Source organism: Cyprinodon tularosa, unplaced genomic scaffold (assembly GCF_016077235.1).
Source record: "Cyprinodon tularosa strain WSP-4 unplaced genomic scaffold, ASM1607723v1 ctg286, whole genome shotgun sequence".
Classification (NCBI taxonomy): domain Eukaryota; kingdom Metazoa; phylum Chordata; class Actinopteri; order Cyprinodontiformes; family Cyprinodontidae; genus Cyprinodon; species Cyprinodon tularosa.
The window spans coordinates 1274087-1295524 of record NW_024038992.1 but is presented as its reverse complement, the minus strand read 5'-3'; positions in this window follow the sequence as shown (position 1 = coordinate 1295524).

Sequence of the window (21438 nt, the reverse complement as noted above, 5' to 3'; positions counted from 1 at the left end):
TTATGATTGACAAGGCTCAATATGAACACACTTTTTACACTTTTTAGCCTCTAGAGGGAAGAATCTCCTCACTGTCAGGAGCACCACAGATATAACACACACACACACATATATATATATATATATATATATATATATATATATATATATATATATATATATATATATATATATATATATATATATATATATATATATATATATATATATATATATATATATATATATATATATATATATATATATATATATATATATATATATATATATGAAATAATGATTTGTCTATTTTTTCTTTTTTTGTATTACTTAACTGCTAGTTGAAGCTGGTCATTGCCCCAGAGCCCAAATAAAGGACACCTCGACCAGACATTAAAACAAATAATATTGATACCCACAAAATAAACAGTTAGATCTGACCAGCTGATATCCTGACACAGCGACATTTCTGTTTATTTGGGTGTTTGCTGTCTGTCTGTTCGCCCAGACTGGTCGATATACCCTGTAATACTCCCTGCCAAGGTGCATGAGACACTTCTTTACTCACTTTGCTTTAGGAAAATTCTATATTGTGGTTAATGTTTCACAGACACAATTGAAAGTCTGGTATTTCCTTCCTGTTTTAATATGCTAATTGTTTTTTTTTTTTTACGGTAATATCCCACTGTACAACATATACAGATTGTTTCTGCACATACACTACCAACATGCAAAATAAATTAGCAGCTCTTACACCGTCTGATAGTTAAAAAACTTCAGAGTTTACACTACCGTTTAAAGTCTAAAAGAGGAACTTGTCCCCACTCCAAAGTCCAGCGTGTTTGGGTGAACCTCCACACTGCTTATCATATGATAGTCCAATAAAAATAGAACTAACATCATACGACAAGGAAAGCAAGCTCAACCAGAAAGGTGCAAAACGCTGCTGCAAAGTCTTGAAAAATTAACAAAAAAATGATATACTAACATTGCTAAAGTAACTGCACACTGATACAATATTTACTCATAAATTGTTATACTTTCATTTTGATTCATGTTATTAGCATTTGTACATATTCAATATACTGTTTACAAAAAACTAAATATTTTAAAGTCATATTTAGTGAATAGCTGTTTACTAAAGTTAATTTCTTTATGGGAATGTAGCACCCTTATAATTTCAGTGTAACTACAGCTGTAGCTAAGAGATACACCGCTAAGAAGCTAAGATAGTGCAAGCATACTTGCAGGCATTAACAATTTAACCTGTGGTTACCGAAACATTGCATCAGTAGGAAGGGACGAAGGGGAAACAAAACCCCGAGTTTTATTAATATGAAGAAGAAAACAAAAAACAGTACTGTAGACCTTACTACCCCAGACTAGATAGAGACTGTTTTGTATTTTATATATATATATATATATATATATATATATATATATATATATATATATATATATATATATATATATATATATATATATATATATATATATATATATATATATATATATATATATATATATATATATATATATATATATATATATATAAATTGCTCCATTCAGTTTCATGTTGTTTAAATTAGCCTGTCTCAGTAAGCCCAATCATTTAAAAAAATTAGATAAAACACAAAACCAGAAATAAAATGTCTCTCTGCAAAACACTGACACAGATGAGAAGGCTAGCATCCTAAATGACAACAAAAGACACAAGAAATTCGGCTTCTCAGGCAGCTTAATCCTCCAATATGTGTGGCTCATACATTTACTGATTAAACCCTCCATTGAGATTTTTATCAACTAATGTGTTGATATTCTGGCAGTATTTTTCCTCGACCGTTTTATTCAAGTTTTTATGCAAGCAGTTTTATTGCTTATTTTTTTATGTCCTTTTACACCGCCAACCTTGACAACCTTCATTATTTCAAAATCTGCTTCAATTGTTGTTCCCATTTTTTCAAACCCAGTGTAATAACTGTGTGGTTAGTTGTTAGATGGCCAAAAACGTATGCAACAATAACAAAAGATAAATATAATTACACAATGGATAATCTTGAATGGTAAACTGTGGCTAAAAAGGTAGAGGTCAACCACTCGGAAACTAGTGGGAAAGAAATTTGTGTCCTTGAACAAGACACTTCACCCTCCATGCCTGCTGATGGCTGTCAGAGAGCCCCATAGATCCAATTATGTGCCAGCCTTATTTGTGTCGTTCCACTGGGCAGCTTACACCATCATTACAAATTTGGAAACCTCAGACTTGATAAAAGATATACAAGTACAGGCCAGTTTACTACAGTTTAGTATGTAGGCTTCTAGGAATTGCAGGTTGAAATGAGAGGTAGATTTGTGTTACAACTTTTAATCTACCTGACCTCCCACCAAATATTGGTGCTTCTCTTTTTGATTCTAAGGCCATGACACCCCATATAGGGTATGTCATGTTCCCTGATTAGACTAGGAAAGACTGACACCATATTTTTATTACTTGATACCAATCATTGATACATCACCCATCACTCAATAACAAGGCAGTAAGGTTCTGATTCCATCAGCTCAAGTGCAGGTAAAAGTCCTTCTTTTGAGACAACAAAATCAAATCATTATGACAAAAATTAGACTAGAGGTTCCTAAATCAGACAGCTTCACCTTCATGATTGTACATTGAGATCCAACCCACAAGCACTTCAAACATACTTACTTATTTTTTGATTTAATCAAAAAAATACATCTATCAGATATCACTACACCATGGCCCTTAGTCTAGGAGTGATGTGGTCCTACTTTCATTGCCACTACTTTCCTTACCTGATAAGGCATGTGTTGAACTGGACTCCTGGCATGCCACCGTCTATTGCAGAAATAAATTAGTTGCAGATCCTTTAAGTCTTTTAAGGTGCTTTTTAAGTGTGTCTTCCATGGTTTGAAAAAGTCTGGTAAATCCCAGAAGTAGTGGATTGTATTCACATCAGGTAATTTGGAGTCCAAGCCAGCTACTCAAATGCGCCTAAAGCTCCCCAAATCATCCTGGAATAATTCCAAAAAAGTTAAAAAACAATCCACTGGACTTTGTTTTTCAAGTTTGAAAATGTTTTGCTTCCCATCCAGGAAGCTTTTTCAATTCAAAATGTCAGAATTAGCATTGAGTTCGAGGCTTTATATAGTGCACCAAAACAAAGCATTGTTTTGGCTTAGAAGACCTTATGGACAAAGGACATTCTTTTGAGGACCAGAATGTTCACATTTCGACAAAGAAGACAGGTGGTTTGAAAAAGGTGTGAAGGAAGCCATCTATACTAAGAGTGAATAACTAACCTTATACAGAGGTGGTGGACTCAGGTTCCAGCTCTCAAAATCCTAAAACGCAGTGATAGAGTTGATTCCTCCCCGCTATCATAATCTTCATCGCCAGGCAGGGGATCAAGACATTGCCTGGTCACCCAGGCCAACAATGTCCCTAACGACTCCCCTTGTCAGAGGCATAGACCATTATCGGGTTTTGCAGGCTAGCAAAGACCTCAATGATTCCCCATTAAAAAGACATGGACATGTTCTTCTGGTTCAATTTGCATGTTTTCTAAGCCAAAAGAAGGCTTTGTTGGGCTACTCTATAAAGCTTGGAACCCAACGCTAATTCTGACATTTGAATTGAAAAAGCGAAACATTTTCAAACTTGAAAAACAAAGTCCAGTGTTTTTTTACTTTATTTTTTTTACCTTTGACTGAGAATCTTCACCAGAATCATAGAATCATCTTTTCTGTGTGAAAAAGATTGCTATTCTGCTGTTAAAGGGCCACATCCAGCATGAATAACAATTCCATAAAAGCAGGTTCTTGATCTACATCCACATGAAGGGCATAATATTGTCCAACTCACCACACTACCTCTGCTGGCTTCACTGCTTTTGTAACTGCATTTTGTTGCTATATGTGTGTGACCTTGATACAGTAGTCGCATGCATAAACATGGTTGTTTAGCTAATTAGTCTTTCAGAACTATCCTTAGGTATAGATGTAATTGTGCCTGCATGGTTGTTTATTCAGTTATATTTCCATCACCGTTATATGGGTCATATGGAATATGGATAAACTTGCTCAAATCCTTATATTTGCTCATTTGGTTATACTTCTAGCACACCAAGTTTGAGGAGAAAAAAACATTGTACTGCTTAAATGTTACCCAGCCTCAAACAGGTGCCTTGATTGGGAATTAATGTGTGTGTATTTTTAAGTCCCTAAATCCTTACTTTTTTTAACCTTTAAATTAAAAAAAAAATTGCAATCCAAACACCAGATGTACAATTCTGATGGATCACAAATGCAGATTTACTATGAAGAGGGACCATCTCTAATTGTACTTCATTGTGTTCACCAGTTCACCCAGTCATGAAGTATGTGCTGTAGAATCTTTGCCAGTGACAAAGAGTCTACAGAGGGCAAAATGCAGCCAAACACACAGTCAGTGTTGTGTGAATGAACTCTTCAAATCCGGCCACAGTCTTTCGTAACATTATATAAGGTTATACCACCGACACAGACTTACTCATTGTTACATATTTGCCAAGCAGTCCTGTAATAAAGTTCAAAGCACAGTGCCACGGTTATTGATTTCTTCCCGACAAAGCACAGTCGCTTTATTCGGTGTCTGGTCAAACAGCAGAAAAAAAATAACCAAATGTACAGTGTACAGAAAAACAACTATGTTTGATGTCTCTAAGGAATAAAACATTAACCTTTTTTTTCATAATATTTGGGTCAGTTAATTGTTGGGTTTTGGCATACCAAAAATCATACTAAGATATTCCTTTAAGCTAAAGTTAAAAAGTTGCCAAAGAGTCCACACAATAAACATTTTTATTCAGTAATAACTTTAGCTACCATCCCATAACCGCAGCCATCAGGTGCAATGTTTTTTGTTATCCCAAGAGAAATTCGTAGTGTTTCTCATATGGGAATGTGTATAACATGTTAATAATACAAAGTCCCTTTTCCGGAAAGTAACAGTATTTTCCTGTCTTGCAAATTCAGTTTAAGTGAATTTATGATTTCTGTCTGGCTCTGCATTCTTTCTCCTGCCTAAAAGATGTATATTTGAGTAGTTGGTCTTTTTAGATTATGACTACATATAGAGTTGTGTGGATGCATAAATGTTTGTTTTCCCTGTGATGGACTGGCTCCTTGTTCAGGATGTGCCATCATATCCAGAGTTTTATGCTTTGTTGTTCAGTGTATGTTTCACCATGTGCGCTTCTTTATACTTTTTCTAGCTGGAGGGTGTAACTGGCAGGTGTGTTCCCACAGCTGCAGCATAGCAGGAGGGGGGTTAAAGAAAGAGAGCAGACTCCCTGAGGCAGATGCCAGATTGTCTTGTCTTCCTCACATGCATGGTAAACAGGCCTTCTTTGTGTTGTTGATTTCCTTGACGTTCTTGCACTTACCTTTGTTTTGTTTGCTTTTTTTGGTAAGATTCGATTCCCTTGTTCATACTCCACTCACCCAAGATGTTCAACAATCACCAAACAGAAAGAAACAACAAAGGAAACCTTAATCTAGCCATTATACACTAGTACCTTTCAACCTCACATTGTGGACTTCCTCTTCCTGGAACCTTCCTCTTCCTGTTATTGCCTCTAAAAGTAAGAATCTCTCTCCATGCACTAAAACATTTTTTTTTTATGAGTATTTCCAAATCCTTCATAACCTCACCTCCTCTGAGCTAATCTGGCACAACACCACAGGTCTGGAAGGAAACAGGTAACCTCAAAGAAATTAGATGTGTTTCCTTCAACCTTTTTTTGTGTACATTTTGCAAAAGTATATTTCTTGTTTTAGATTGTTTTTTTTTTTTTTTTTAGATTTTTCAAAAGATAGTAATTGCACTAAAGAGGAGAGGACAAAAAATGTGTTGAATAAGTTCTGATGAGGAGCACATTACCTCACATACTGTATAGGAGCTGCTAAAAACATACAACATAAGTTTATCTTATGCCCAATAAAGTCTTGTAGTCTCAATGAACAAATCTATAGTAAAGCTATACATACGCCCCTATCTGAAAAGGGTGTAAGCAAACAATAATTCAGATTTATGAAACTATGCACACGCACAAAACAAGCACATTTCCTTGATAAATCAGACTTATCCCACAAGGCCCCACCTCATGGGCCATGCAAAGCACTGCATGAATGTCTAGTGTATTTAAGTGAGCATGCTAATCAATTTTATTTCATGATTACCTATTGTCACTACAGGGGAAAGAGCAAAAAGAAACACAGTATAACACTTCACAGTATAATGCAGTATTATGAATGGCAATGGAGTCTAATATATGGACTGATCATTCCAAAAAAGTTAAAAAAACAATCCACTGGACTTCGGTTCCAAGTTTGAAGATGTTTCCCTTCCAATCCAAAAGCTTTCTCGATTCAAAATGTCAGGACTTGCATTGAGTTCGAGGTTTTATACAATAGCTCATCAAAGCCTTGTTTTTGTTTAGAAAACATGCAAATTGAAACGGATGAACTATGCATGACCTGGATGACTAAGAATCTTCCCCAGCGTATGGACTAATCATATTGGTAAGAACATTCAATATGGCAGGCAGTATTGCACTTGCTGTATTATCTCAGCTTTATGGATAAATTCACAAAATTATTCTGTTACTGAAAGTTGCTCCAGGCAGAGAGTTAACTGTTGATAATATTTAACACCTCTGAGGGAATTCACACTGGCAAAAGCCAGTTGCACAGAACCACAGAGTGGTTATCAGCTGCAGTTATTTATTGAAATATAAAAAAATGAAAAGGCAGAAAATCTGAATAAGCTCTCCATCAAACTATCTATGGACTTAAGATGGACAAAAATGCTCTGTTATCTCAACTTATTAAATGTAGATGTATGGAGATTATCTTTGATCTTTAACAAACCATGCCCATTTTTCATCCATGTTAAATGCTCTATGTATATTTATAAGTTTGGAATGTACACACACACACACACATTAATGTGTGTGTGTGTGTGTATATATATATAATGTATATATACATTAATGTATATATACATTATATATTTATATACATACATTATATATTTATATATAATGTATATATACATTATATATAAATATATAATGTATATATATATACATTTTTTTGTTTTATTCAGTGGTGGCTGATGGAGTTTTCTCCGGGGTGGGGGTTGGTGGGGGGTGGGGGCAGTGTTGGGCAAGCTACTTGTCCAGTGTAGTGAGCTAAGCTATCAGCTACTCAACAATAAATTAAGCTTCACTACACAACAGCTACCACCTAAAGAATTATAGCAAGCTAAGTTACACTAATGTGTTAAAAGTAGCTTAACTACATCAGAAGCTACTTAACGTTGTACCAACCTAATATCAATTCAAAATGAGTCTGACACACTAGTTAAAATATTTATTAAAGATCAGCCAATGACATATCACAGTGTAAACATTGCTTTATGATCAGCATATTAAAATAAAAACTAAAGTAATTACTAGTAGACAAACTAGTAAACAATCTGCTGTTATTAGAACCAAATTAAAGGTTCTGTGTAGTGTTCTACACACCGAGACATGGCTATGAGTTTGCATTCAATGGACATCTCTAGGGAAAACAAAACCCTACAAAAGACCTCAATTAAACAGTTGATTCAAGTAACAAACAAAACTGTTTACAAAAGAAGGTGAAAAAATAAAGAAGCTATTTAAGAGATACATATATATATGTCTCACCATTTAATTTAATTTCTACCTACATATTTATTCATTGTATTTTTGGAGGCAATTAATTGAATGCTTATTTATTTATTTATTGAGCATTTATTTATTTATGTATTTATTTTATATACGGTAGAGCTGTTCCTCCATAAAAAATCTTATCTGTGCACAGCCTAAAAACAGATTTATGTAAACATCCTGTCAGGTAAACTAGGCCATGAAAACACAATATGGAAGTTTCACTACTGCTCTCTAATTAGAGTATCTTAGTGGCACATAGATATGGGAGAATTATCCTGCCATAATGCAAGAGCACATCATTTCAATTTGAGAAAAGAATTTCATCTTCTTGCTCTCAAAACATATAATGCTCACACTCAAAACATGCGCTCTCTCTCAAATATTTTCTCTTCTCTCTCAAATCTTTGTTTCTTCTCTCAGATTTAATCCTTCTTGCACAGATATTTTCTCCTCTCGCTTGCCTCCTTCTCTTCGCGCACAAACCGCGCTCTGTTACGCTCGCAAACCCGTAGGCTCTGCTTGCGGATTTGTTTTGCTCTCTCAGACTGCAGTTGGATCGTTGCCTAGCAACCTTTCCAGCCAATAGAACGACAGCCTCGGAAAGGGTGCGCTTGTTTAACCCTACTGAGTGTGCCTGTGCTACTACGCCACTTACAAGAGCGTCAGCTGAAACTGCTATTTACAGTAGCTTGTGGCTGATTGTTGTTTCAAAATAGAAAACGTGGTTTCATTTCTTAGTTTTGCCCTGGATTTTGTAGCGTTTGTGGACGCTACGTCGCTACTTGATCAAAACAATAACGTCGCTACAGGAAAGTTACTTGATAAATAAAGCAGCGACGCTACGGTCAAGCTACTGGAAAATGTAGTTAAACTAATAGCTTCACTACATGTAGCGGCGCTACTGCCCATCACTGGGTGGGGGGGTGGGGGGGAGGGGTATAAATTCAAAATAGTGTAGTTTACCATCGTCTAAATTCTTAAATGCATGATGAGCAAATAATAAGGTCCATACTCTTTTAAGCATTGTAGCAGAGGAGGACATTTGGCAGGCGTCTGAGTCTGATTGCATCTATGCACCGATTGCAGTCAAACAGGCAAATAAACATTCTGCACACCAAAAAGCAGGTCCTGGACAAGTTCAATAAAATGAAGCCGAACTACAAGAGGCTGAAGGAGCACGACAATTGTGAAGATCAGACCATCGGACAAAATGCTGGTATGAGTAGCTGGACGCGATTCTGTGACACAGGCCAGCATGAATGGTCACCTGAGCCACAAAAGACTATTCGGTGTCGGTGATGGAGGCTGTTAGGCAAGAAGAGCTCTTGGATATGAACTGTCGTCGGAGTACATAGCCTGTTCTTACATGTTTTTATTATATCTTGCAGCAGGAGGGAAAGTTCCTCCCGAAACACTTTTGTGTGCACACACAGTTTGTTACAGTGTTCATGATTGCGATCCAATATGAGGTGTTGTTTATCTTTGAGTTTTTTGGCTGCGGCATTACTGTGGAATGGAAAAGGACTAATGGAAAAGGAACATGTAAGGAACATGACAAATTAGTATTTTTCATTTAGTATTACTATTAGCCAGGTTATAAAAAGCCCGGGGCTTTCAGTGGAAAAGGGGTTATTGTTATGGTTTACCAGTGCCAGCAAAAACTACACTTTGATTTTGGATTCCTATAATTATGTTGATCCGTGATTAATGTTTTATATAAAGGGAAATTGAAAGTATAAGAGGATCTATCAATCTATCTTTATTTTTTTCTCACCATCTGTGCCGTCTTTTTTTCACATATTATCAAAAACGTGGATTTGCAGAGTTGTCGTGAGTGAGCGCATGTTTCTACACCAAGTTTGTTTTACTACATGACAAGCAATGGAGAGTGCATGGTAAATGACATATGCAAGTCTCAGGGCTCACTTTGTGCATATGCAAGCTTGATTAATCAGATCCCAGGTCCTTTCTAGTCGACTCCATTTTGAGGAAGCTGCCAGTTACTTGTTCCTTTTGCTCTGCTTAGCTTTGTAATCCACTGTTGCTGTTTTTCTTTTTTAAAATCCAATTTCACTATATAAGACAGGAGCCCTTAGGACTGAATCTGAATTTAGAGATTTGCATGGCTTACACAAATCTAGAAGGGGCAGATATTATTTGTAGTTTATACATTTTATTAAAGTATCAGTTGTTGCCTTGGGGTCAAGTTGTTCAGTAGGATGTGTTTACAGCAGTAACGGTTTATTTGGTTATAGATTCAACCTCAAAACATTATTCCATAGTGAAAGTGTGAGGAGAATCAATACAATGTTTTCTTTTGGTGTGCTTTAAGTTAAAAAAAAAAAGAATCACAATAACTATATATAGTATATATTTCTTAGCCATTTTTATGCTGACAAGTGGTGTATAATTTGTAGCAAAGTTGTTGTACACATCAATACATCAGGGGGATTCTGAAAGTTACAATGCTCTTTAAAAATTAATCTGAAAATTAGACAGATATGTACCGATATTAGAACATTCAATTTGTATCTTTGAATGTTTGAAGTACTTTTAAATGCATGTACTTTTGAATACTTAAGTATTTTCAAAAGGGAGTACTTCAATACTTTAACTTGAGTATAAGTTGTAACCTGTAATTTGTAATTGTAGTGTATAGAATTTGACTATGAGTATTTTTGTACTTTTACTCAAGCACTACTTTTGAGAGCTTCATCCACCACTGTATAGCGCTATGCTCTGCAGAAATAAATGATTAACACATTAACTGATCTTTGGGGAGACATCATCTGATAGTAAGTACCTCAAACAGGTCTTCTTTGAGTGTGGTTACTGGCATATGATATGTTTACTTTGTACACATTCAGCTTTGGTTTAGCGATTGCTGTTAATCGATTCTCTGAATAAATGCTCTTCTTAGAAATTGAGGTATACTTGGAAATGAGCATTTGCTGACATATAAAACATTGTTTTGTTTAATCTCAACTTATTATACAAATTAGTTGAAGTTGAGTCAGGTTATGTTGCACAATACTTAGTATCATCTATTGCAAGTCACAAATACCCACTTGAGTGTGCGCATTGCAAGAAAATCTTAAACAAGTTCAATTAAACTTTAAAATGGAAATAAACATAGAAAGGAGAACACACACACAAAAACAAAGTTTTAGCCTAATTTTGTGTGCCATTAACAACATAATAAAGATTGTAATAATGTTACAAATGTGTTGCTCACCCATAAAGAATTAAGCTGGAATACGCTGAAGGAAAATGTTGAATCATCAGTGTGTTAATGTAGAGTTGGCCCCATGTTATGAGCAGGGAGGGTTTGGAGTCGTTTGATCAGTGACCTACTCTTCCTCAGTCCCCACTCGAGGTTCTGGTTCCAATTTTTTGAAAGAGTTTATTGAAGCAAAGCTCATCAGATGGCACAGGGTGGTGGAGGGTCTACAAAAACAGAAAAACAAAGTCCATTCATTTACATTTTGGACAAGGCCAGTGTTGGTCCTCCAGTCTTTTTTTTATTGTTGAAGTGCAAACATTAATTAGTCTTCCAGTCAACCCCGTCACCTTTGATGGTTATTGGTTTGGCCACAATTCGTGTTTATTTGAATTAATACAGTATTTCATAAAGAAAAAGTAAAGACATGTAGATTTCTTCGTAGCATCGATATAGAGAAATACATTTGAAGTAATTTCTATACAGTTCTAACTGGACTGCTATGATACTCAATCAAACATACAGCACTGCAAAACCTCTCACTCTTCAATACAGCTACACAGGCAAGGGATTACTTTGATAAACCTATGACAAGCTCTGCAATGCAAATTACGGTACAATGAAAATGTCAGCCATGTCAGAAGGCATTATTACCATGTTTGGTTTGGTAAAAATCTGGAATGGACCATCAATTGGAAGAAACAGCCTGTTTGAGCATTTTTCTGTATGTTGAGTATGTTCATGGTATGAGGTTGTATCAATGTTCTTGGAAAACAATTATTTTCATTTTGTTAAAAGGTGGCATTAATTAACAAAAAAAACTGAAGAAATGTTAAAGCAACATGCTTTGTCTTCAATTAAATAAAATCCTATTCAGTTTATTTATATAGGGAAAATTTACAACACGTCATCTCAAGGCACTTTTCAGAGACAATTCAACCAGATCATACTGTCAGATATGTTAAAAATTTTCTATATAAGGAAAACCAGCTGATTGCATCAACTAATTGACTTGACAGCAGTCCTTCACACCAAGCATGCTTGTACAAAGTAAATGTTGCAGTGTTAAAGTAACACTCAAGAGTACATTTGGTCCCACTCTGAATTAGTGTGGGACCAATTGTACTCTCAAAGTGTTACTTTAACACTCAAAGTGTTACTTCAACAATGCAACATTTATTGTGAAGCAACAGTTGAGAGGAAAACTCCCTTTTAACAGGAAGAAATCTCCATCAGAACCAGGCTCAGTATGAGCGGCCATCTGCTAAGGTCGACTGGGGTTCAAAGAGAAGCAAACATGGAGGGTGTATATTGAATGTCTCCAATGGAGGTAATTAAAAAGCAGACAGGAAAGATACAACTTGGCAGAAAAGCTCCCATTTTAGAGAATGAAAAAAAAAAAAACACATCAAGTTAGTCACATTAAGAGAAACAGGACAACACTGAAAAACAGGCCAAGCTCAAGCATCTATACACAAAAATGTTAATGATAGCAGCTAGCTGAAATTTCTCTCCAGGATGATGTCACAGCCAAACAGGAACAGACCAGATGAAGCTACTATGATGAGAAAAAGCACTGAGAGCATAAAGTTAGAGGTTGAATTAACAAATACTGCAGAATGGGAGAACAGAGATGGAATGAAGCAGAATGATGAAAAGGGATCCCTATGTCTTCTGGCAGTCTAAGCCTATGGGAGCATAACTAGAGATAGCTCAGGATAACCTGAGCCACTGTAACTATAACCTAGAGCCTTGGAAGTAGACAGGGTTTCTGTCCCACAGATTAAAACTGGTAGTTGGTTCCATTGGAGAGGAGCCTGATAACTAAAAGATCTGCCACCCATTCTTCTGTACACACCTTTTTCTTTTCGACTATTTGAGCCGATGTAACAAGTACATTTCTGCACTGTGAGTTCAATAAAGTCAATCAATTAATCAAGATGGAGCTTGGCCATTTAAGACTTTATGTGTAAGAAGAATGATTAAATTATTTTTTGGGATTTAACAGGAAACCAATGAAGAAAATCCAGGAAAGGAGGCGATATGATCTCTCTTTTTAATTTTCATCAGAACTCTGGCTGCAGCATTTTGGGTCAGCTGAAGGCATTGAACTACAGTTTGCAGACTTCCTGATCGTAAATAATTAAAATAGTCCAGTCTTGAAATAACAAATGCATGGAGTAGTTTCTCATCATCGCCCCTGAACAGGATATTTCTAATTTTTGCAATATTTCAAAAATAAAAGAAGGAAATTCTAGAAACATCTTTAAATGACAGGTCCTGATCAACAATAACACCATGGTTTTTTAGTTTATTATGTTAGCAAATTTTAATCCCATTAAAATGAAATTGCTGACTAATCAGCTTCTTTTTCAAAAACTCTGGTCCAAAGACAATAATTTCCCTTTTGTCTGCATTCAGGAGCTGAAAGTTAAGAGTCATCCAGTTTTTTCTGTCTTCAAGATATGCCTGTAATCTATGTAATTGGTTAGTTTCATCTGAATTCTATGATATCTCATTCTACGAAATAAGACATAATTTCATCATCTCATTGATAATGGTTTAATCTATGTTTTTCCTTTTTTGTACATAGTAACTTAGTTTTGTTGCGTTTCCCTGGTATCGTTAAGAGACTTTAACTGGAATATATTAAGCTTAATGATTTTTATTATAAAATTGTATGTTTTGAAGGGAAGTTGAGGTGAATTTAGTCCATATATGTTTAGAATTATCAGTACTGATTTGAGTTCAGTTAGCACTTTAATTTTGTGTTTCTAACACACAGTTAGAAGGGTGTGTGTTCACAAACAATATATACAGGCTGACTATTGTTTTATTAAATTAAACTATTATTATTAACAAAACTATTATGGTCGATACATATATTAAAGTTGCACAACAACACTAAACATTGAAAGGCTAGGACAAAATTTCTGGGGAAAAAAGTAAAAAGCTAACTGGAAAAATAGTTAAGTTAAGAATATTTTTAAATGAAAACACAAAATAATATATATCTGAGAATAAATGAAAATCTTTAAGTGAAAACCAAAATAGAACACATTTACAAAACAGAGCAGACATGACATCTACAGATCCTACGAGTCCTAATTTCCTTGGGAATGTTGAAAAAAGATGTTTTAGACCAGAAAAACATTTGGTCAAATGTTTTTTAAGGATAAGTTCTGTGTGCTGTGGATGTTAGTCAGTGGCCTCTTATTAGAGCAGGGTGTAATAAACGGAAATGTATCCTCTTGTCTGGGTCACTGAGTGCATTTCCCTTTATTCAAGGAATTTTAGGTCTGCTGATCATATTTACTTTGGCGAGTCTGCCTGTACTTACCAAGCATCCGAGACAGGGCCAGCAGACTTTGTTTAACGATTTGGTGATTATTCGAAAGTCACAGGCTGTTCCTCGGATAAACGCAGGGAGTGGTTTTTTTATTACTACAATGAGTGTAATTGTGGTAAAAATTATACCACCGAGAAAAACAGCTAAATTAACCAAACTCTAAAATTTCATGACTCTCTTTTGGGGAAATTTATTGTTTTGCCAAACTATACATACCCCTGTGATAAAAAGTAATAAGGTTCAAACAGCACAGTTTACTTCTGGGGTAGATGTACAAAAACAGCTCAAAAGGAAATCTTTATCAGCAAAGCAAATGTAATTCTGCAAACTGTGCATTTTGTGGTTACAAAAAAATAAAAATAAGCATTTAAAAATATAAGGATTTTGAACACATTGAAACCTACTGCATTGTGGACAAAATCTGCAGCTAACAAGAAGTTTGCAGAATAACAAATCTAGGAATCACAGGTATATAATAAATGCTTATTTAATTTGAACATTACAATATTCAGGTACTGTAGGTAATAGTCCAGGGGAACCCAAACAGAGGTTTCCAGCTGAATATATTAGACAAAAGATGCTAGCATCTTTCAGAAAAACCCTTGCAAGTCAAGGTTAGGGTATATGTTAAATGTCTCCAAGGGAGGTAGTTAAAAAGCAGAGTCTGCATCAATATGAGAAGAGAGGTCAAGGGATAGTGCTGTGGTCTCTCATGAAGTCAAGACAACCCAAAGTACTTGGTCCAACATGACATGCACAATTCAATGCCTTATTAGTGTGACTTTTCTTTTAATCATTAACAAAAGTGTTACTCCCATCACATGACTGTAAAAAGATGAGTGTATTAGCTACAATCGGAGGTAGGGAGTAACTAGTAGCATATACTCATTGAGAACTGCTTAAACTTAGACAAAAATATGTACTTATAGGAATAATTTTACAGCTGCATACTTTTTACTTCTGCTGTTATAAGGTGCAGATACTCCTTCTTGAGTAATCTGTCCGCTTTACCCACTGCAGGAAACTTTACAGAATAAAGAACAAACACCTTTCAACCTAAAATACATACATTTTCTTATAGGTACACAAGCTTGGATAATATATGGTGAAAAATATATATATTTTTACTGCCGCTAGTTTATACCAGTTGGTGATGGTTTGCAGCTTTTTGACCCATGTGCAGAATCACAGAATCAGTGAATTTAAATATTTTATTACAAAGCAACAAGAATCTGGAAGCGGAGGAGGAGGCAGATTAATCGGGAAGGAGATGGTTGATGACAACTGATTGATTTGCTTACTTGATAGATGAAGGAGAGGTAGCATTGATCTTTAGAAGTTTGATTCAGTGAGCTTTGCAGACTGTACCAAGAGATCCAGGAGACCGTGAGTGAGATCTGAGAGTGTTGTTACTTGCAAGAGACGTGGTGGAGAGCAGACAGGCAGGTGATGAAGACTGAGAACTGCCGCATACAGGTGAGACCTTCTCATGAAGATAGGAGGAGAACTGCTGTTCATTAGTTGTCTGAAACAAAAAAAGAGTCAAAATTAAAAGCAATTCGCAAAAAGTCAAATTTCAACCAATAAACATATTCCTGGTTTAGATGTTTGGCTGGAATACCATCAGGGGTAATCATTCTCCTTACAGTATATACTCTGCACGCTAGTCATCTTGATTGAGAAATGTTCGAGTGCAGCTACTCGGGTCGTCTCATCCACCTGCAAGATCCTCTCTGTGACAGGAAGCTCACTCACACAAGAAAAACAACAAAACCCCAGAGATCCTAGTAGTAGTTTTATCATACATACATTATATGTTGTAAGAAATGGGCTTTGTATGTTGAGGAGTCTTTTTCTATTTAAATCAGTTATTTTACAAATATTTTCTTATTTGTATTATTTCTTCCTTCAGTCCTTAAGAAAAAGTGTATTTACATGTTATATGATATGCTATGGTGTTTTGGTTTACAGAATTTTTAACGAGCACAAGTTTCAGATACGCCAACTACCTTTGCTTGCAATGAAGAATAGAGGAGGCATTGAGAGTGGAGGAGTCTGCCTCTATAAAACAGAACAGATAACATTCAAAACAACCAATTAGTAACAGGAATTTACAGAAAGTAGAACATGAGAAAGAATTTTGGGTAATTATTACAACTGTACTTTTGTCCTCCTGCCAGGTCCTAACAGTGTGATGACAGTAATTTACACCAAATAATTATCCAAAGCTGAAAACCCATTCAACCATATGACAAGTGGCTTTTGGAATTTAATGAACTAAACAGTCTATGCCATATCAGAGCTTTCTTGTGCGATAACAAAACAAGTAAACGTCATCCCTGTCCTATATTCTTCCTGTCTTTGTCTATCATTGACATCATATGTATCTGTTGCTGCATAAAGAGGAAATTACTGGGAAGTACAAAAGAAAATCTATAAGGATAATCTATTTAGCACAAGTCGTATTTAATTTTAAGTGTCAAATGTTACAAGTAAACCACATTTCTAATAGCATTTGACTGTAAACTGTTAAATTATTTCCATACAAAATAATTTGCTTTCTTTCAATTCTTTACTTTTTTTTTTACCCACCTCCAATAAATAATTGTGATCGTCACATCTATGTAAAAATAAAAATGCCTTTACCTACTCCCTAAATAATATTTAATTTTCCCTTTATGTCAGCAATTCGGTGGGATTAACCATATTCTGGTTCAGTTTTACTAAGCACATGATCCAGGCCTGATTAGCAATAACATATACATCCTGTCTGAGAACATGGAATCTATAACATTGCTGCATTTAGAAAAAAAAAAATGAAGTAACAAATTTACTGATATCTATCTGTCTTTGAAGGGTTATGATGCCATTTCTAAGGCTTTGGGAGCCCAGCATCCCCAGCAAAGCTGTTACAGCAGTAGCCACTCTATAAATATTGCTTTAAAAGTATATTAACATCCCATACCATTGTTATCACATCTGATTGAAATACAGAAAGCCAGACCAATTTTAATTCTCTGCAACTATCTGTGCCTAGTTCTGACCAAGGTAAAACCCCAGTTTATGTTTGTCAAACCTTCACAACAATTTTATTGGAATGTTATGCATCTAACAGGAAGAGAAGCACTCATATTCAGGAAGAATACCAAGTAAAATCCTTGCATTACATGGTAAACTGGCCAGATGGGTCTGACTGGGAAACGCATATTCAATAAAACATTCCAAGAAAAACTTATTTACTCCTGGTAGGAGCTTAGGGAAACAAATAAAGTGACACGGTGATCTTGGACCCATCTGCAATCTGACTGGCCCCTACAGGGCTCCCATAAGATGATTGATATAACAGAGCACCAGGTCACTTCTGGCCACTAGTTTGCACTATGTAACACATGAGGCTGCAATCCCCCCAACAAGAGAAATTAAAGATTACTCTATTAAATGGGCACATTACGAAAAGTCTTATGGAACATTCAAATTAACCATAATCATCAATAGAGTTTCAGTCGGCTATTTAAATACATAAACATAAGATACTGTACAAAACCATCATAAACTAGGGCGGAGCTTACCTGCCATTTTTGCCAATTTTATATAAACAATTATCATCTTGGTTGTGTCTTATATGAACAATCTATTAACCCAAATTGCAAATTATTGTTTGAGAAACAAATTAATTCTTATTGTCTGTGACTCCTCTGAGATTGCCTTTCCCTTTCAGGCAAAGAAAGTCTAGCTTTAAACAAGTGCACAAGTCGTGTTTTACCTCGATTTCCTACTGACTTGTAATTACGGCAATCAGTGGTGATCCAGTTGGAAAAGAACATGTAAAAAACCTATCATAAACCCACATCCACCATACTGGGATATAACATGTTCTAACGAGACATACTTTTTTGTATTATTCTTTCTGTGGCAATACTATTAGTTCAGACTGATTTCTGTTGCTTATGATGAATGTGATGATAAAACGGGTCATGGGTCTGGATCCCAGCTACAAAACAGCACCGCTATTGTGAGAGGAACTATTCTTACTGGAAACCTGGCATATCTAAACTTCCTGATAGAGGTCATATTCCAGAGTGAAAGGAAACTAATTAAAAACAACAAAGACCCCATGGTCCTCTTATATGTCTAACAGAGGAGTCAAAAAAACATCTAAGAAATCCTTGCAAAGAGCTTCAGGAATACCTATAAATAGCATGCACAGTTTTTGTCCTTCATATCAAAATCAATGCACTCAACTGCAATGGCCTCTAGGCACACTTATCGTGGAGCACTCGAATGATGAGGAGAAAAAGCATGTTGAAACATGTTTAAAGCTAGCTATAAAACACTTAGAGATGCCAGAGAAAATGAGAAGAGAAAAGTCTGGTCAGATAAAGCCAAACCTGAATACTTCAATGTTATCAAGGGAGAAAGACTCAGCACAAAAAATACAACTTCAAAATTAAAGTTTGCAAGCTATCCTATAAGAAATGTAACTTGAAAACCACTTTAGCAAATTGTGTATAACTGCATGGGAAGATGATGATCTGCGAAAAATGTGAGTGTATCCAGAGGCTTGGTGATTGTGGTGAGGAATGTAGGTTTGTAATGATCCCTTTGTTCGTTTTTTCAGAGGGAGATTGTGACAGCAGAGTGTGTGGAAAGGTGCTTGGTGTTAGCAGAGTATGTAGGAGCTCAGAAGGTGGATCCACAGGAACAGCAGGAGAATTGGTTATGGATTATCAAAATTAGTTCTTCATAGAGTTCTGAGTGATTTAAGGCAGAGAATTGAGGTTTTTGGGACAAAATCAGTGACTGAGGATGAGGATGATTGCAAAGAAGAATACATGGAGTTAAATCAGTGGAGATAGAAAGACAACAAGCAAAGTAGCTGACCTAATTTACCCAACTGTGAGTAGTACAGATGTGGGATATGCCTCAAAAGAACCCACTCCTTATTTGGTGTGGTAACACAACTCTTGTGTGAATTTTACGTCAATGATCCATTAGAAATATTTGAACTGTGAATTACGGCACATTCAATACTAATTTTAGCCACTATATATGTCATTCTGCTCTGACGTCACTGACTTAACATAAAGCAGGAAGTCCAAATAAAACAAAATAATTTATTTGAATAAAATGAAAGAAAAGCCAGCCTATGGAGAGCCGGGTGTTTACAGGAACACTTTGATCACAACTGACAATGAAAACAAGACCTGACATGACAGCCCTTACAATGCAAACTAGAACTAGATCTGACTGGGAACACCTTAAGCCAAGAACAACACACCCGAAGCTGGTTCAGAGCAGGTTTTATAACAATCACCAAAGTCTTCTGTTAAGACCTTTTGTTGTTTTTTTTTTGGGATGAATCCGTAACAAGATTTTTCTAGTATAGTGAATATTGCAGATGCTAATAGGAAGTGTTGGTGTTAGCAGAGTATGGAGGGGTTTCAACACAATTCAAACATCCTTATTTCCATGTTTAACCATGTTTGGTTCAACATGAGACAGGATCCACTCCAACTGTGTACTCCTGGCATAGGGGCTGCATCTTCACTTGATATTTTGAGATAGTTTTGGCAGACACTGAACAACCCCCATGTGTGCAGCTAACTGAAACATGGTCTATCAGGGCATCCGCATGACAAATTGTCTGAAATTACAGCATTGTTTTCCAAATAATTTGCTAAACGCCTCAGTTCAGCTCAGTGAAAATCTCATGTAACTGTACAATCTTTGGTGTGACTTTGGCCAGCCTAGGAAATTTATAAATTAGATTAGATTAGATTAGATGAGCTTTATTGATCTCACAGCGGAGAAATTCACTTGTCTCATATTGGCATAGAAGTCAAAGAAGGTGCAAACAAGGAGGAAAAAGGTGCATTAAGAATAAACAATAAACAATATATATACAGTATATCCAGGTATATACAGTATATCAAGATAAATAAGGATTAAGGTGCAAGTGTACATGTATCGGACACAATGAAAAACAAAATAAAAATAAGAAATTAAGAAATAAGAAATAAAAATATGTACAATCCGGATGGCTTATATACAGGTGGATTTACTTTTACGTTAAAGTGTAGTACTGTAGGTAAGGAGCAACGGTGAGGTAGTGGTATGACTATTCTATTCACATATATTGCACATTCAGCATATTGCATATTGCACAGTCAATAAATAAAAAAAACTATAATATACTGTAGCTGCACAGTGGTTTTTACAGGAGTTATTGTGGTTATAGTGCATTATTATGTATGTCTAATTTTGATTTATATGCTGTATTTTTTTGCATTGAAAAATACTTTACCTGATTGTGAACAGTTTCAAACACTGTGATGGTGATAACACACATTTCCTAATAAAAATCATGAAGAGATACCTGTTTTGGAGGAAACCAGCCACTTCGGAGTTCAGATTCAGTCCAAGGCTCTCCACCTTGAGTAGGGTGGTGTTTTAATTCTATCCTTTTTATTCATGTGGGAGGTGTCTCCATTAATGCAAAAAAAGGAAAAAGCATTTTAACTTTTAACAGAATGTATTCTAATTATGTATAACAGAACATTTGATAATGAGCAAATCATACAGAGAAACACCTCCTGTACCTCAAGCTTGGTCCTACTCCATAAGCAGAATGAAAGAGCCCCCTAACTTAGCTTTTACTCCTATATTTCCTAAAGTTACACCTCCCTAAACTCCATCAGATGCACCCAGAGTTTCTTGCATCCACCTTCAGACCAGAGCATGTCCATACAGTATAAGGTTATAGAAATACACAGATCAGCTTGCATCTAACAGAGTACACAAATAACATTCCTGCATCTATCTCCAACAATGGCCCCTGTTGATGTGGTCAATAAAACCACCTCATAATTCCAGGATTTACATAAGCTTTGTTACGTCTTTGTTCATTCTTTTAACTCTTGCTTGTCTTCCTTTGTTTTGACCCATGTAGGCTGTTCTGCTGTAGATGCATTGACAGCAAGTGGACCTTCCTCTTTGTTGACCCTCATGCTTCTCTGTTTACAAGATACGCAGAGTACGTACTTTGTGTCTAATTGGAAACTGGAAGCTCTACAGAGCGAACCCCATTGGCAGAAAACCATCACATCCATGTTAGAAGCCTACATTAAAAATGT